Source organism: Tupaia chinensis, unplaced genomic scaffold, assembly GCF_000334495.1.
Source record: "Tupaia chinensis unplaced genomic scaffold, TupChi_1.0 Scaffold147038_1, whole genome shotgun sequence".
Classification (NCBI taxonomy): domain Eukaryota; kingdom Metazoa; phylum Chordata; class Mammalia; order Scandentia; family Tupaiidae; genus Tupaia; species Tupaia belangeri.
This window is the reverse complement of record NW_006206889.1, coordinates 617,220-633,263: the sequence shown is the minus strand read 5'-3', so window position 1 is coordinate 633,263 and position 16,044 is coordinate 617,220. Positions and strand designations below refer to the sequence as shown.

At 48.7% G+C, this 16,044-nt stretch overlaps 1 protein-coding gene across 3 annotated transcripts in view; it reads left to right on the top strand.

The window, feature by feature from the left end:
* Nucleotides 1–5,000: 5,000 nt before the first annotated feature.
* Nucleotides 5,001–16,044, top strand: part of ADARB1 (adenosine deaminase RNA specific B1) — a 92,118-nt gene continuing 81,074 nt past the window's right edge. For 2 of the 3 annotated variants that reach the window (XM_027768628.1, XM_027768630.1), the window contains exon 1: nucleotides 5,001–5,162. The gene's annotated coding sequence lies outside the window, so the exon portion shown is untranslated. The remainder of the gene's footprint in view (nucleotides 5,163–16,044) is intronic. The other variant, XM_006169411.3, reaches the window with a different exon arrangement.

The following is a 16,044-nucleotide window of genomic DNA, read 5'->3' as shown; positions in this document are numbered from 1 at the left end:
TGCAGTTCCAGCCGAGGCTCAGCCAGATGGAGGAGTGGTAGCAGGTGTACCCCTCGGGGGCCTCCCACTGACTCCCTTCCTCTCCCTCACTCTTGGCTTCCTGGGCTTCTGGTACCTCCTCATCTCTCTCTGCTCGTTGGCAAGGAATATAAAGCCTCTGGCTACGTTCCCTGATTCAGCCGTGTGGCTGTCCCACATGTGTGGGTCGCTAGCCCTCCAATCTGACTGTCGCAGAAAGTTCGCTGGTTGCAGTTGTCATTAGTTGTTTCATGTACGTAATCAGAGTGGCTACTTCATCCCATTGTGATTGAAATGTGAGCACAGTCTGTTGTCATTGCTGGCATTTATTTATTATTTTAGTTAATGTTTGGAGAGAGACAGAGAGATACAGAGAGAAGGAAAGTAAGCAATCAACCCCCCGCCCCCCACTACCACCCTGGGAGGATGGCCACACCGCAGTCCCTTCTCCTCCATTCTCCTGTCAAGATTTTGGGCACACAATATTTAAGGATATTTATCTTCTCTTGAACTGTTGGTAGGTTCATCTACCTACTATTTGAACTGAATCCTAAGCTTTTTCTTGGCTTTTATATATTTTTAAGTTTTAAGCAAATTTCTCTTAACATTTTTGAATTTTGATCAATTAAAACTAAAACATTTTTGAGATTAAAAAATGCATCAAAAAATGCCTCTTAATACCTATTTAATGACTGCAGTAAGTTACATAGCTCCAGCAAGGTGCTACTTTATAGTATGTTCACTTTACTCATTGAGGTTTATGCTGAAAGTCAGACATGCATTCTTAAATATGTATATACAAGCTGCGCTTGATATTGAAAATCTTAAAATTAAGATCTTTAGTGAATCAATAAAATATGAAAAAAATGGTATGGAAAACAGCTGTATATACCAAAGGCAATGTGGGGGAAGGCGGGGGGAGTTGGCAGAGGGTGAGAGATAGGGAATCAAGGAGGGAAATAAAAGCAAAATATGTAAGAAGCAAGAAATAGAAAATTATTTGTTGATGATAACATGTATGGTAATAACCTTGATTAAGCCAGTACACAATGTATACTGGATGAAAAAATCTCATTTTGTATATTGTATTGATGTATAGTAAGTTACTGTAAATTAAAAAAAAAGGTAGAAAAAGGATTTGAGGCGCACACGCACTTGTGCCTGGTGTGATTTTTAAGCAGCCAGGTGTGAGGCTCCAACTGCAGTTGGCCACGTGGGAGTTCAGTGCCTCAATCACTCCACTGCCTGCTGGCCCCTATTTATTTATTTTTTTTAGTTCCATTGCCTAATTGTTTATTTATTTTTTATTTTTTTGTTTTGTTTTTGAGAAGTTTTCGCTATAGGGCACGTGTGCTCGCCAGACAGACAGAGAGAGACAGAGAGACAGAAAGCGAGAAATCACCCCAGGGGGGTGGCCACGCCGCAATCCCCTCTCCTCCACTCTCCTCTCGGGATCTTGGGCACGCACGCACACGTGCCCGGTGTGAGTTTTAAGCCACCAGGTCCAGGACGCGAACCTCGGTCAACTACGTGGGAGTCCAGTGACATAGCCATTACGCTAACTGCTGGTTCCCTTGCCTAATTGTTTTTTAATATACTTTTTGAAGTTTTTTTATTCTGTGAGTGAGACAGAGAGTAAGAGGTACACACTGACAAGGCCTTAATGCTGTGACCCATCCCCAGCTTTTGCCAGCCCTGGATATGGGTTTACGTGATACAGGTTTGAGCCTGCCAGGCGCATTGAGGGAGGCCTCTAGGTGGGAATTCAGAACCTTCCCACATGGGTCAGCCTCACAGAGCCTTGCATTTCACCACTGCAGCCAGCTGGCCCACTCTGATACATTTCTCCTGTGAGATCTGTCTTTTTGTACAGAAGAGTAAGTGCTTATGTTCAAGGGTAACTGCTCGTCCGTCTGACATCCCCGGGGAAGAAGTAGAGGTGCCTCTCAGTTACTCTGGCCTTCCTCAACGGCTAGCCCCCCTGCTCTCCTGTTTTTCAAAATAATGCTGTCCTTTTCTTTTTAGCTTTGCCATGTAGGCATACATCCCTAAGTATAGTTTGACTTTGCCTGTGATTGGACTTTATGTGATAGGAGTCACAGCTCATGAGGGCACTTCAAAAAGTTGGTAGAAAATTGGGTTAAAGTACAGGTTCATTTTGATACAAAAAAAAGTGTAGAAATCTGTAGTGTTTTTCACAATATGCATTTTCCATGAACTTTCTTCAGAAAGTGTGTTTCTCTTGCTTATTAACGTCATGATTGCAGAACCAATCGTGTGGCTTACTGGTTAAGGGAACTGGATGTCACATGGCTGATTACACCTCAGATCCCAGATCCAGTGGCATGGAAATCATGCCAGATGTGTGTGCCCCAAATCCCAGTGGCAGCACAACCGTACCCCACTGGGGGTGCTTTCCTTCCCACGCCCCACCTCTATCTCTCTATCTCTCATGAGCTCACATGCCCCGGCTAACATAATAATAATGATAATGATGTGGATTAACTGAGTTTCACACACCAAATCATCTTTGTATTCTCAATAGAAATCCAGCTTGATTTTGCCATATTACTTGTTGGATTGAGCTATTCACATTTTACTTAGAACTTTTACACCTTCATCTGTAAGATTGGCATACACTTTTCCTCCTTTATCATCTTCCTGACAAGTGTTAAGTGTTCTTGAAGGTTGGGTTGAACTTTCTGGAGAAGCTGTCTAGGCATGCAGTGTTCTTTGTAGGATGATTTTTCTTCCTAACTCTAATTCTTTAATAATATTTGTGGTTTAATCACATTCTCCATATTTTCCTGAGTTTATTTATTTTTTTCTTTTTATGTTTTTGCCGTAGAACACATGAATTCTCTGGAGAGAGATAGTGAGGGGGAGAGTGAGAAATCACCACCCTCCTACCCCAGGGGGATGGCCACGCTGCAATCCCTTCTTCTCCATTCCCTTCTTGGGCTTTTGGGCACACACACACACACACACACACACACACACACACCCAGTATGAGTTTCAAGCTACTAGGTCCAGAACTCAAACCACAGCTAGCCATGTGGGAGTTCAGTGCCTTAACCACTATGCCACCTGCTGACTCCCTGAGTTAGTTTTAATAAGTTGTATTTTTCTTGGATGTTGCTCATTTTCCCTAACTTTTATAAGCCATTTGTAATCAAGTTCTTCATAATACTCACTCATATTTTAGTGCTGTAGAGTTTGAATGATGATTCCTTTTGTTATCAATTGTTGCCTAGTGACCCAAAGTGACCCATCCCAAAACTGAGTGACATAATCAACAATCACTTTATAATGCTTGTGACTGGTGAGTCAGGGATTTGGTACTCCCTGGTGACCAGGACTTCTGCTGAGCACATGAGTGTCTGGAGGTGGCTGTGTGGCTAAGGCTTTGGTTTAGGCGGTCGGCTGGGTTCCTTGTTTTTTCTTAATGTCCTATACCATGGCTTGCACAAGTCTGGGGTTCATGGGGCCTCCTCTCTACATGGAGCCTCTCCACATGGCTGGCTTGAACCTCTCTGCAACATGTGAGCTAGCTTCCCTAAAGAGATCCAGGGAGTAGGAAGTAGAAGCTCCAGCCTCTTCCAGCGCAGGCCTAGAACCCAGTTCTACAAATCTTCATGCCGTGTTCTTTCTGCAGTATCTCTCTTTCTCTACGTAGCCAATGGGCTTTAGGTGTTTAAAGGCCCTAGGATGGGGTTTTATTTCCTCATGGTTCCTTGAATTGCAGGAGGGGCTGTGTTCTGGGCTCACTGGGGAGGCTTGCTGTGGCCTGTGCACTGTCATACTGTATGGACCCTGTGGGGCTGGCTGCCCGTTGAGGAGACTCCTGGCATGCTGATCAGGACCAGTGGGGAAAGCTGTTTGAGTCTAGTGCAGTGACCATGGAGGCTCATTGATAGTAGGGTCCTTGTGGATACTTGGCCCAGGTGCCTCTGTGCCAGGCATGCTGAGCCTGTCAGCTCTCATCCCAGGCTGATCACATGTCTGCAAGGACAGCTACATGTCTTGGTGATGCTGGCCTAGTGCTGATAGTCAGTCCCATCTCAGCATCCCTGGACCTGCCCTGGCAGAGGAGCCAACATAGCGTCTCACAGATGGGAGACTTGGAAAGGCTCAGGCCTCACCCCTCTGGGACCCTGTGACTGTGACAGGTGGCAGCAGGTGATTTGACCGAGTCTACAGGAGGAGCAAAGCCATGTTTTGAGCTTCTGCTCCTTACACCTCACCCCATCCTTCCAGGCTCTTCCCTCTCCAAAGCCTTTCATGCCTGCAGGCCGCTCCCATAGGCCTCAGATGGGAGTTCTGCCATGGAGAATTCCCACTGCAGTTTTCTCCTTCCTTTGAGTATCAATTGCTTCTCCAAAAGGAGATAGTAACATTACATATTAAGGTTTGATAAGTGCATGAGCATGTTGAAATATTCTCTTTAATGGCTTGCTAGTTGAAAGCATTTTCATGCAGAGCAGAAATCAAATGGAGAAAGTGTTTCACAGCCTTCTGCCTCCAGCAGCCTGGATGTCCTACAGCTCCTAGGCCTGGGCAGAGAAAAGTCTGACATGTGTGCAGTTCTGTATCGATGTCCACACACAGTTTTTGCAGGCACCTGCAGGAGAGGCATGCATTTTATTTTAAGGAGATAAGCACATGCAGGATTTCACCTGAGGCCCTATTTCTTAGTGTGTGTCTTGGTATTAGTGTGTTGGGTTTGTAAAGATATGATTATGGATGTTCTGTGTGCATCTACCTGCTTGGGCAGATGGGGCGAAGGTCTGATTGAATGCCGTTTGTGCCCTTGAAAACATTTACATGAATACATTTAAAGTAATGTAAACTTATATTCAAAGGAAGAAGGCTTTAAATTAAGAGCAGTTATTGTTAGGGAGTTCCCTTTTTGGGAGGGTGAGAAGCTTTCAATACTGAGTTACATGAATGTGAAGTAATTGCTCTCCTCATTTCACAGAGCGAAGTCTTCCGTGTTGAGTGTAGAAGCAGGAGCGGTTGACAGCCCACTGGCGAGTGCCTGGGGCTGTGACCCCAGCTTTGCTGGGATGTCATCTCAAGGCCTCTCACATTGAAGGGAGCCTGCTCTCAATCAGCAAAAAACGAAAACTGCACACATTCCAGGGTAAGTAAAACTCTGTAAAAGTCTGATAAAAAGTGACTTTTGCTGGATGTAAACTGCTTAATTAAAGCCTTTTGGCTTGTGTTTTGAAGTGTATTTTATTGAGTGACTCCTGGAAAAGGTGATTTGCTGCTGTGATTCACTCATAATTTCATGGTGGCCCCAGAGCACCTGTGCATCTCCTGCCTTTACCAGGGGCACGGCTGCCTCAGTGCATGCGCGCCCTGGTCTCGGCTCAGCATCCCAGTGGTAGTGCTTCATGCCAGGCATGTAGTTAGACTTGTCGGAAGCCTTTTACCACCTCTCACCTTCCTCGAGGTTGTTAGAGGAAAATTGCCATAGGATCTACTTCCAGCATGGGACAGGTTAAAACCCCAGAAAGTTTCTGCAGTGTGAGGTAAGCATTGGTTGTGGCCTCTGACCAGCTCAGGAAAAGCAGAGTTCATCTTCCCGAGGAGGTTTCTTCCTGGGTCAGAAGAGGTGGGGAGAGGAAAGTATAGTCAGAAGGTGGCTACTGGCTTCCAGATTGTCACCGTGTTCCTGGCCCATTCATTGACGCAGCAAACAGTGGCAGCACGGGAGGCCCATGGTGCCCTCCATACAGCAGAGATCGCGAATATGAGCCATTCAGTGGACACCCAGGGAGAGGCCAGCTGAGCAGTCATCCTGGGAGTCCTTGATTGGCATGGGGCATGGGTGAGGCCCCCAAGGCCATGTGTACCACTGGGAACAATTGGGAGCCCCCGGATTGCCATCCCTGGGGAGCAGAGATGCACCTACATCTGAATGTTGGATATTGAGCTGGTGCCAGGAGAAGCCCTCCTTGTCATTTCTGATTTCTTTGTAAGAGTCGGGAATGGAAGGGTCACCAGAGAGACATTTGAAAGAATTTTTGTTTTATCTTGCACCGGCTTTTTTTTTTTTCCCCCCCAGCATGTGGGCAGATTTTGCGAAGGGCAGAATCAAGGTGACTTGACCGTTACATGTGCCAGTGGGCTGGGGTTTTGCTTTCAGCCACTGGCCTTCCTTGAGTTCGGTTAGTGACAGGAAACCAGTTTCTTTGTCAGCAGAGTTTATTGAGAGACAATGAGAACCCCAGAGCTGGGGTGACCCAAAAATGATGCTGCAGCTCAGTATTGCATGCCGAGTGCCTCATGGCCACCTGCTTTAAGCATGCCGTAGAGAGAAAGCCTGGTGTTAATTGTGCTGTGTACATGAAGGAGCAAACGTTTTTATGTAATGGCAGCATGCATCGGAGGGCTGAATTATTTATAATCCTTTACACAAATAAATTGTTCTTAAAGGCATAGAAAAAATAATCAGGCCAAAGGAGATATCTAAAGCTTGTGCTGAGATAGCAAAACCGAAGGGCTGGGAATTATAACATGTTACATTATGAGTCATGTCTCCTCCTACTGCTTCTGTATTAATAAAGGTTAGCTGCAGATTAGGAGTTTTCTATTTCTTTTCTCACAAAATAGGGGCTAATTTTGGCAGCAAATGGTTTGGTGTATTATTCTTTCCCATCTTCAGGGTGGTTTGAAGTAAAAAAGAGAGAACATGGAAGTTGCTGGCTAAGAAACGCTTCTCCCAGCGGGATCCCTCACCGGCAGCCTTGCTGCACGCACCTGGTTCCTCCCTGCTCTGACAGGTCCTCGTGTTCACGCTGGGCGTGGGGCTGTATTTTTAGTTGCAGGCTGCCTCAGTGTTTTTGCCTTTGCTTATTCCTTGAAAAGACCAAAGTTGTTTCTTGTGTCCTAACACGTGAGAGGATCTCCAGTGGCCAGGACATCTTGGGGAGGAGTGCGGGGAACCTTGGCTCGTCTTTAAACTGAGAAGCTTTTTCTCGGCATTTCTCATTGCTGCAAGGCACCACACGTCTTTTCACAACAGGTATTTATTAGCTGCTCTATTTATCTAAGAGTGAAGTCCATAGGCGATGCAACCTATGTCATTACAGTTATATAGTTTTAAGAAGCAGTATCATGCCTACATATAAGGAAAGATTTCAAATGCATATGGCCGGCTGCAGTGGTGCAAGTGGGGGCGCGCCACTATGCAGTGACTGGGACCCTGAACGGGCCAAGTGAGGTGGCACACCATTGGGAGGCCAGGGCAGGAGGATCATGATGACACCCTGTGAGAAACACCCCTCTCTCTGCCCTGTGCACGTGCATCTTCTCTCTCTCTTTCTCTCAGAAAAGCCCAGCCTCTGGCAGAGTTGGTGGCATACTGAGTCTCAGCGCTTGAAGCTATAGGCCTGACTGTGAGTTGGAACCTTACCTGGTCCACCTTAAAGATGTTGGGTACGTGCGTGTGCTCAAATCCTGATGAGAACAAGCTGGACTGCTACGGAAGGGGATCATGGCATGACCAGACTCTCTGGGGGTGCCCCCCCACCTTCATGCACAGGCTGTCTATCATGAGTAAATAAATAAACTTTAAAAAATGCCTAGTAAGGTACTCCATGTGTTACAGAGCCCATCGATTGTTCCACGGGACCCTTCCCTTCCCCACAGCTTGGTAGAGTGCTTCCCTAGGCCCACCGGGAGTGCTTCCCTGCTCTTACGTCTCTGACTCCTCCCATCCTTTAGGGCTCACCTGCTTAGGTCAGGACCACCTGGAATAAAGACCATTATACCTTTATTACACTTTGTCAGTTTACTCCATCGTATTCAGAGGTTCACCTACCTGCAAAGTAGGGGATTTTACAAAGCATGCCCACCAGAGGCAGGCCATCAACACTACACAGACTGGGAGAAGAATTCCCATACTTGAACCTGGCAGGCATGTATCTAACAAGGATGTGTACCTAATGGTTGTGTCCCTGGCAGGCTTGTATCTGACGGGTATGTATCTGACAGGGACCTCCATCTGACAGGTATATAGTTGATGGAGGTGTGTACTTGGCAGAGGTGTGTACCTGATGGGTGTATACCTGATAAGTGTGTACCTGACAGTGGTGTATACGCCCAATAGGTGTGTACCTGACAGAGGTGTATACGCCCAATAGGTGTGTACCTGACAGAGGTGTGTACCTGATGGGTGTATACCTGATAAGTGTGTACCTGACAGCGATGTATTCGCCCGATAGGTGTGTACCTGACAGAGGTGTGTACCTGATGGGTGTGTGTCTGATAGGGATGCACACCTGTTAAGTGTATGCCTGATGGATGTGTGTATGTGATGGGTGTGTACCTGGCAGGTGTGTACCTGAAAGTGGTGTGCACCTGATGAAGGTGTGTACATGTGACAGTGGTGTATACCTGACAGGCCTGGGCTAGTTCCCAGAGTCCAGAACACACAAAGAGTCCTACAGATCAGTAAGAACAAGGCAGCACAAGACTTTGAGGTAGACCTACCTACCTGTATAGGTTTTTCACACCAGTTGAGAACCGCCAGAACACACAAAGAGTCCTACAGATCAGTAAGAACAAGGCAGCACAAGACTTTGAGGTAGACCTACCTGTATAGGTTTTTCACACCAGCTGAGAACCGAATGGCCAATAGTGTGTGGAAGGGTGCTCATTCATTCAGCAAGCCTGAAAGCTGCTACTGCCCAGCCCCATGAGCAGCACAGGTGGATGCCTGTGTCTTAGACTGAGGTCTGCAGGGAGAGCGGCAGGCTTATGCACACTGGGCCCCAGAGCACTGGGCACCATGACAGCAGGGGACCCTCTGGAGCTGAGGCAGGGTCCTTCTGCAGGCATCACACAGGTCCTCTGGATCAGTGACCTGTGGCAGATTCTGGGCCTTGGGGGCTAAGAAAGGTTTTCATTTAAAAGAGTTATAAACAAAGAATCTGCAGTGCTTTGGGCAAAGAGACCCAACTGCAGAGCTCCAGTGAAGCACAGCCTAGAAGAGCCAGAATCTCCCAGAAATCAGAAAGTGAAGGGGAGTCCCAGGAGGTAGAGGCGGCTCTGAGGAAGCTTTCTTGGGACTGCCGAGCTACCATCCACTTAACAGAATCCATCAGACAGTCGGAAACAAGGAGAGTGGGTGCACCAAGTACCTTGCAAGGATGCTGGGCAGTCAAGTGAGTGGGAGGGGCCTAGGCTGGCCAGACGAGAACACTGCTGCCCACTGCTCCTCTGGACTGGCCCTTGGTGACCAGGTGGGATGGGGTGAAGCAGAGTGCCATCCTGAGACCCCAGCCACACACAACCCGTGTCCAAATTGGAGGAGGAATGAGAGCATGCTGTGTGCTATGTGTCCATGGCTGCCAGGATGGCATGATACCTCTGAGGAAGACATGCCCATCTACTATGGCGCAGGAGCAGGACTCCCATGTGGACCTTTGTGCTGGTGACAGGCTAAGGACAGTGGCAGTGGCATCACGATGCCCTAACATGTCCTAGATGAGGAGATGGGGTCCCCTGCCTTTAGGATGCCCTTCTTCCTCAGACCTGGTGCCAAAGCTCAAGCTGAGACAACAGAGGAGTCATGACAGTAGATTTAGGGGCAATAACATCAAGTGGCACGAGTGAGTGGGCTTACCTGGTGTCAGCATGGCTACAGCTACTCCAAGGATTACTTCAGGGAGCATGCTGGAGCGCTTAGGTGGAGCTCTCTGTAACATTCCTTCCTCCTGCAAATGTGGACTGCACCCACAGAGGGGGGTCACCGAGCAGCCCCAGGAGCTGCCAGCCTGGGGGTGAAGAACAGACGTGCCACCTCCACCAGGGAGTGTTGCTGAGTGAAGAGCAGGGACCTCTCACGGCGGCATTTGATGAGAAACCAAGAGGGGTCCCCATACCAAACGGAGGCATCTCAGGGCATGGCTTCTCTCCTGGAGAGCACTTGCAAGGAGAAAAGGGTTCCATGCTGAGGGTGTGGGGGATGCAGCTGCCTGCTGGTGTCCACAGGGGCAGGGGGGCTAGTAATCACTCATGGGGAGTGAGTGGTTGGAATGGTTACCATTTAAAATACTAAAAATAATGTGAGTAAAGCTTGGTTTAAATTAATCAGTTTGAGGAATTTCTAAAACGCAGTTGAGTTCCCAGCTTGTATGTGTGGTGGCTTTAAGGTTTCAAAAGAGTGTATCGTGAGCCACAAAAGTACAACTTGATTAAGTACTCAATTGCCTATACGTGATCCAGGCTGGCTGGGAAGGCTGGGGAATTGCTGCAGAAGACCCTGCTGAAGATACTTGTCTTTCTCGCTTTCATAAAAGAAGTACATATAATCTTTAAAAAAAGAATAATGGGGCCTAGCAGGTAGTGTGGAGGTTAGAGTGAATGGATTCTACATGGCCATCTGCATGACTGAGTCCCAGGCCTGGCAGCTTGAAAAACATATTGGGTGTGTGTGCACGTGTGCGCAAAATCCTGTGGAGAAGAATGGAGGAGAACGGATTGTGGGGTGTTCACCCCTCTTGGGGAGGTGATTTCTCATTTTACCTCTCTCTCTGTCTCTCCAGCAAGCACATGTGCCCTCTAGCAAATAAAAAAAAAAAGGATCCAGATACCTTTAAGACTTTTTATGTAAAAGGGAAAAAATTAAAAGATTTATTTGTAAATTCAGAAAAATCTGAATTTACTTCTTTTCAGTTTTTCCCAAGGGCTTTCCCTATGTGGAGGGATTTGTAGGAGTCCTGCAGTGCCCCCGTGTGGACGACTTTTCCTATGTAAAATGTAATGTAAAATGCGGACTCCATCAGCCTGTAGGACCCCTTGTGGAAACCTGTTTTGGATGTCCAGGCAGAGAGTTCTGGAAGAATGACAACTCCCTGATCACCTTCTTAACCCCCGCTCTGGCTAGGCCCAGGGCGCTGTGGTCCCTTGTGGCTGCTGGCTGTGTGCCATTTCCCCTACCACCACCACCATGGTGTCCTGTCTGTGAGTGGCCTGGGGTATAACCTGGAGCAGTGTTCAGGCTTCTGTAAGCCATCCTCTGCTGGCCAGTGGGGCGTCCAGCCCACCTTTCAGATATAACAGAGGAAAACACATGATGTCATTCGGGGCGGGGGCAAGGGCTGGTCTCCATTCAGTGGTGGCACTTCAGTCTCTGCGTGCCTCTGAAAGCGTCAGGTGGACGTCAGACACAGGCTCTGCCCTCACCACGTGCAGGGAGTGACGGCAGTGAGCTCGCTGGTGCTGTGGGACTAGTGGGGCCGAGCAGAGGACCGGAGCAGGAGGCTTCATGGTTGAAAAACCAAAACAGGAAGAGATGCCCCTTCCAGAAGACAAGAAACCAGGTCTGTGTCACTCACTGTTGGCAGAAAGCAATCTTGAGGGACAAGAGTTGGGGAATGAGGAAAGGAATGCATTTCAGTGAGGCCAGCCCTGGGGAAAGGCAGACTGGATTCCTTAGCTACCTCCACATACTGGACGAGGTACAGATACTGGCTCAATGGAAGCATGGTTTGGAGACAAAGGGTGAGTTATTACCGTCTTGGGCAGAGTCACGAAGGAGGCCTGGTCTGGTCATTGTCTTTGGTCGATCACAGGAGACCTGATAGCATCTAGTGATGGCTGTGTGGGGCTGTTTCCCTTCCAGACATGTAGGGCAGGATGGAGTGACCGGTTTCAGTTCCGAATGAGGCTTATGGTGCGGTGGTTGAGGTACTGGATTCCCACAGGGCCAATCTGGACCTGGTAGCTTAAAATAAATGATTTTTTTTTTTAAAAGATAAGCAGTGATTACTGAGGCAGCGTAAGCAGAATGGAGTCAGTCGAGACAGCCATAGATCCTGTTTCAGAAGCAGCGAAGGTCTAGGTGAGGCTTCACGGTGCGGAGCTGATAAAGTTCTCTCAGCCATACATGGAAGGGACTGGTGGCATCTTTCTCTTCCCTCGCTCTATAGCCAGGTATCCGTAAAGACTCAGCAAGGTTCTTGTTAACTTTTCATTCGAGATCCACTGTGAAGGCGAAATTAAAGGCCAGTTTTCCTAAGGTTTAGTTTGTCAGGATGGACTCAGGCTCAGTATAATGTGGAGTCACTGTGGTTCTCTGTGGCTTGGTTACAGTGGGGGGTTGGACTGAGCCTGGGAAGCCGAGTGTGTTTTCCTGCAGATAGGTGGTAGCATGGGGAGACGGCAGCAGGGGGAGCAGAGACAATTCTAGCACCTGGGCCTGGAGAAGTGGAGGGAGTGGGAGAGGAGCCAGGCCTGTGCTTCCCTTCACTTTCTTTCTTTCTTTTTTTTCTTTTTTCCTTTTAGAGATTTTTGCTATAGAGTGCTTGCACTCATCAGAAAAGACAGAGAGACACAGAAAGACAGAAAGCAAGAAATCATCCCCCAGGGGGGTGGCCACACCGCAATCCCTTCTCCATTTTCCTCTCAGGATCTTGGGTATGCATGCACACGTGCCTGGCATGAGTTTAAGCCACTGGGTCCGGGACTTGACCCGTGGTCGACTACATGGGAGTCCAGCAACATAGCCATTATGCTAACTGCTGTTTCCTTCCTTTTGCTTTCTCTCTAAGACAGCACAAAATTCAGGACTTCTTCCCTCCTTTTAGGATTCTGGCCGTGTGTACACATGCGTCCAACATATTTTATAAGCCGCTGAGTCTAAGACTCAAACAGTGCACTGGGCCGCCTGGGATCCAGCCACCTTAGTCACCACGTCACAGACTGGCCCCATCACTGAATTTTAAAAATGAGTTTGGGCATTTGTATTTCTGCATAGTTAAGATTAAGATCAGCTCTAAGCGACAGGGACACATATCAAGGGTTCAGCCAAGAGGACTGCTGTCTTTCCACATCAGAGTGCCCAGGCCCTCAGGGCTCCAGTGGCTGAGCTGGCAAGGCCACAGACTCTTTCTGTTCTGGTGTTCGTTCTGTCATGTGGACTCACCTGTAGGGATTACATCTGGGGAAAGGATGACAGGGCACGTGCATGCCATCTGGGGGAGGGTTCCCAGAAGCTGCCAGTGGTCCTTCTGTTTCTCCCCATTGGATGCAACTTCAGTCATGTGACCATGACACCTTGAGAGTGAGCAAAGCTGGGGACTTCACTGTCCATGGGTGGCCATGTCCTGGGCCATGATCAGAAGGGAGGAATGGATATTGGGTCACAGATGCCAGTCCAGGCCAGGCTTCCTGTTTCTGAATAGCCACACTTGATGGGGATTTTTTTTGACTCACAGACTTTGGACACTATTGGCTTTCAGTTCAGATGGAGGAGGATTTATCTCACTTAACGTTTCTCTTCCCTTCACTTCTTTTCTTGTGTTATTTAGGAGTGCTTTTGGGTGAAATAGCAGAAAGCACGACTTTCAGTTTGTTGAGCATAATAAGTGATGCAAAGGGAGGTGTTTGCTATTGGTTCAGAACCCCCCTATGTCAGGGTTCTGCCAGGGTTTCCGCAGTTCCCATCACTGTTCCTTCATAGTGGCAGCATCACCTCGAGGCATCACATCTGCGTTCAAGGCAGGAACAACTGCACGCATGGCAGGCAGAGAGCACGGTGTGTCCCTTTCATCAGGCGCCTTCCAGAAGCTTCCGGAATACTTTCACTTCGATTTCACTGGCTACAGCCGCTTCATGGCCAGCTGTGGTCCCAGAGGAGACTGAGGAAATGCCTCTTTGGCTTGTAGCACTGCTGATGGTGGGGCAGGGGGACGGGTCTTAGGCGAGCACAGGGTCAGAGGCCCAGGTTGTCAGCCACACTTTGCTGCTGGTTTTCTTGGGGACTGGAAACAACCTAATCAATCCATGCCTGTGGATGGCGGCTGGCCCGCCATTTAAGAGAGGCTCATTTTCACTGCTCAGTGTTGGTTATTACCAGAGTCAGATGCTTCTTTTCTGTCCTATGTCCGTGGTTCAGTGTCAAGACCATAGATGGCATTCATATGATTCCATTGCTGCAAGTTTGGCTGTGCTTCAGGTTCCTTTTTGGTCAGACTGCCCTTTGTGGCTAGGTCGACCTGCCCACGGTGCCACCCACAGCAGGGAGTGGCTCAGAGAGGGGGCATGCATTGCACCCTCCACAGGCCCTCCTGCTCTGTGCCCAGGGCAGGTACTCGCTTTCTGTGAGGTGCGACGGCAGTGCCCTAGAGGATGCCAGTGAGCGCTGACCTGGGTTGCACACGGTGAAGCCCTCAGGCAGCAGGCGGGCTGCGAGCGTCTGCATTGGGTGGCTCTGGTTTCAGCTGAGAGGAGTCACATTGTCCTTACCTCATGTCCAGGCATTTCCAGCTTGTTCATCCTGGTTTGGGACTCATTTCATTCCTTCCTCTTGGATTCCGTGTATTATATATTTTCCTCCCAGCCAAGACCACAACTTCCTTACACAGTTGTTCTTGTGTTGTTTTCCGGAATCATTGAAATGTGCTTCACAAACAGTAGAATCTACGCTCTCTCTCAGGTCTGGTTTGGCATGTTAGGACATGTGTGTAGCTACCACGCTGTCCTATCAGGACCAAGGTCAGGTCTGTCCTGGCCAGGCCTTCTCTGATGTTGTCACCTGGGACATGTTCATGATCACAGTGCCCCAGGACCAGGCTGGGGTGGCCCGCAGCCCTGCAGCACCCACCTGGTGCTGTCTGCTGCCCTGGCTTTGGCCTGGCCCAGACTGCCCTGCACAGGCCTTCTTGAACGGTAGGTGGCACTGCAGGATTATGTCTGCAACCTGAGACAACGCACTGGCCGGGATGCTCTTCGTGCGACGAAGGAGAAATCCTTGCTGTCGTGTTGTTAACGCATGTTTGCATGCTTCCCCAGAGTGAGCGAGACGCTGTTTCCTTCCAGACAGCTGTGCTCGTGGCCTCATTCTAACAGTTTTGAAGGACCCACAAGGCAGTGGGACGGAACACTCCTGGTTGGTTTAGTTGTGGGAGAGCTGTGGTATGCTGACTGAATTTTATCAACTAAAGTTCGCTGCACTATAACAAATCGAGTCTGAAACAGACTTATTGGGCCATGAATCAGTAGGTGCATTTTATAACACACCTTTTCCAATTTTGAAGTTGATTTTAATCACAGAGTAACATCTTGTTATGTTTCTGCTTCCGAGTAATTTTTCAAGTAGTAATAATTAAGATTAGATGCAAATATCACCCTATACTATCAAGCTCTAAACACGTGGTAACAGATCGCCGATTTTAGTAAGATCAAATGGACTAGAACTGTGTGCGTGTTCGATCTTGGTAAAGAGTCAGTGGTGTAAAGCCAGGAGTGGTCTCGATATTTGTTATGAAGCCTGTCTGCTGTGCTGTCCCTCTTCCCTTGCAGCTGCCCCTCTACTGCCCCTGAGGCCACAAGACCACATCTGTCCCCTTCATTCCTGCCCACAGGCACCCTTCCTCCCAGCCTGACTGCTGTAGGGTTAAGGAAGGTGCCGGAGGGGTTAGCATGGTGGTCACCTGCCAGGAGCCCCTGTGAATCCAGTGCCAAATGTTGTGGCTCAGTTCTGCCCACATGGCCACAGAATTCTCATATTTTAAGGTGGTTTTAACCTGCCACAAACTGCCTTGGTGTTGTCCAGGGTGGTTAGCCAGCTCTCCTGGGCCCCAGAACTGTGTCCCAGCCTGCTGCAGTCTAGAGGGCAAGGGCCTGGGCCTTGAGAATGCACCCCCTTGCCGAGGCTCTTGGGTGTCCACAGAGGACCCTGTGGTCTGTGGATTTCCGGCCCTCCCCCCAGGATCCCATGGTGCACAGTGGGGATGCCAGCAACACCCTTGGGCTCTCAGGATGCCTGTCCAACACTGCCTCTCCCCAGCTGAGCAGCGCTTGGATGAGCCACAGTTGAACTGGCTCTTTCCGCTTTTCAGAACTTCATAGGATCCCTTTGCTGCCCTTCCGCTGCCTTCTCCTCAGCAACGTAGCAGTCTGAGTCTGGGCTCCTTAGAATTCTTTATTGTGGGGGCCAGCAGAAGACATAGTGATTAGGTCACTGGACTTCTACGTGACCAATCACAATTTGAGTCCTGGACCCAGGG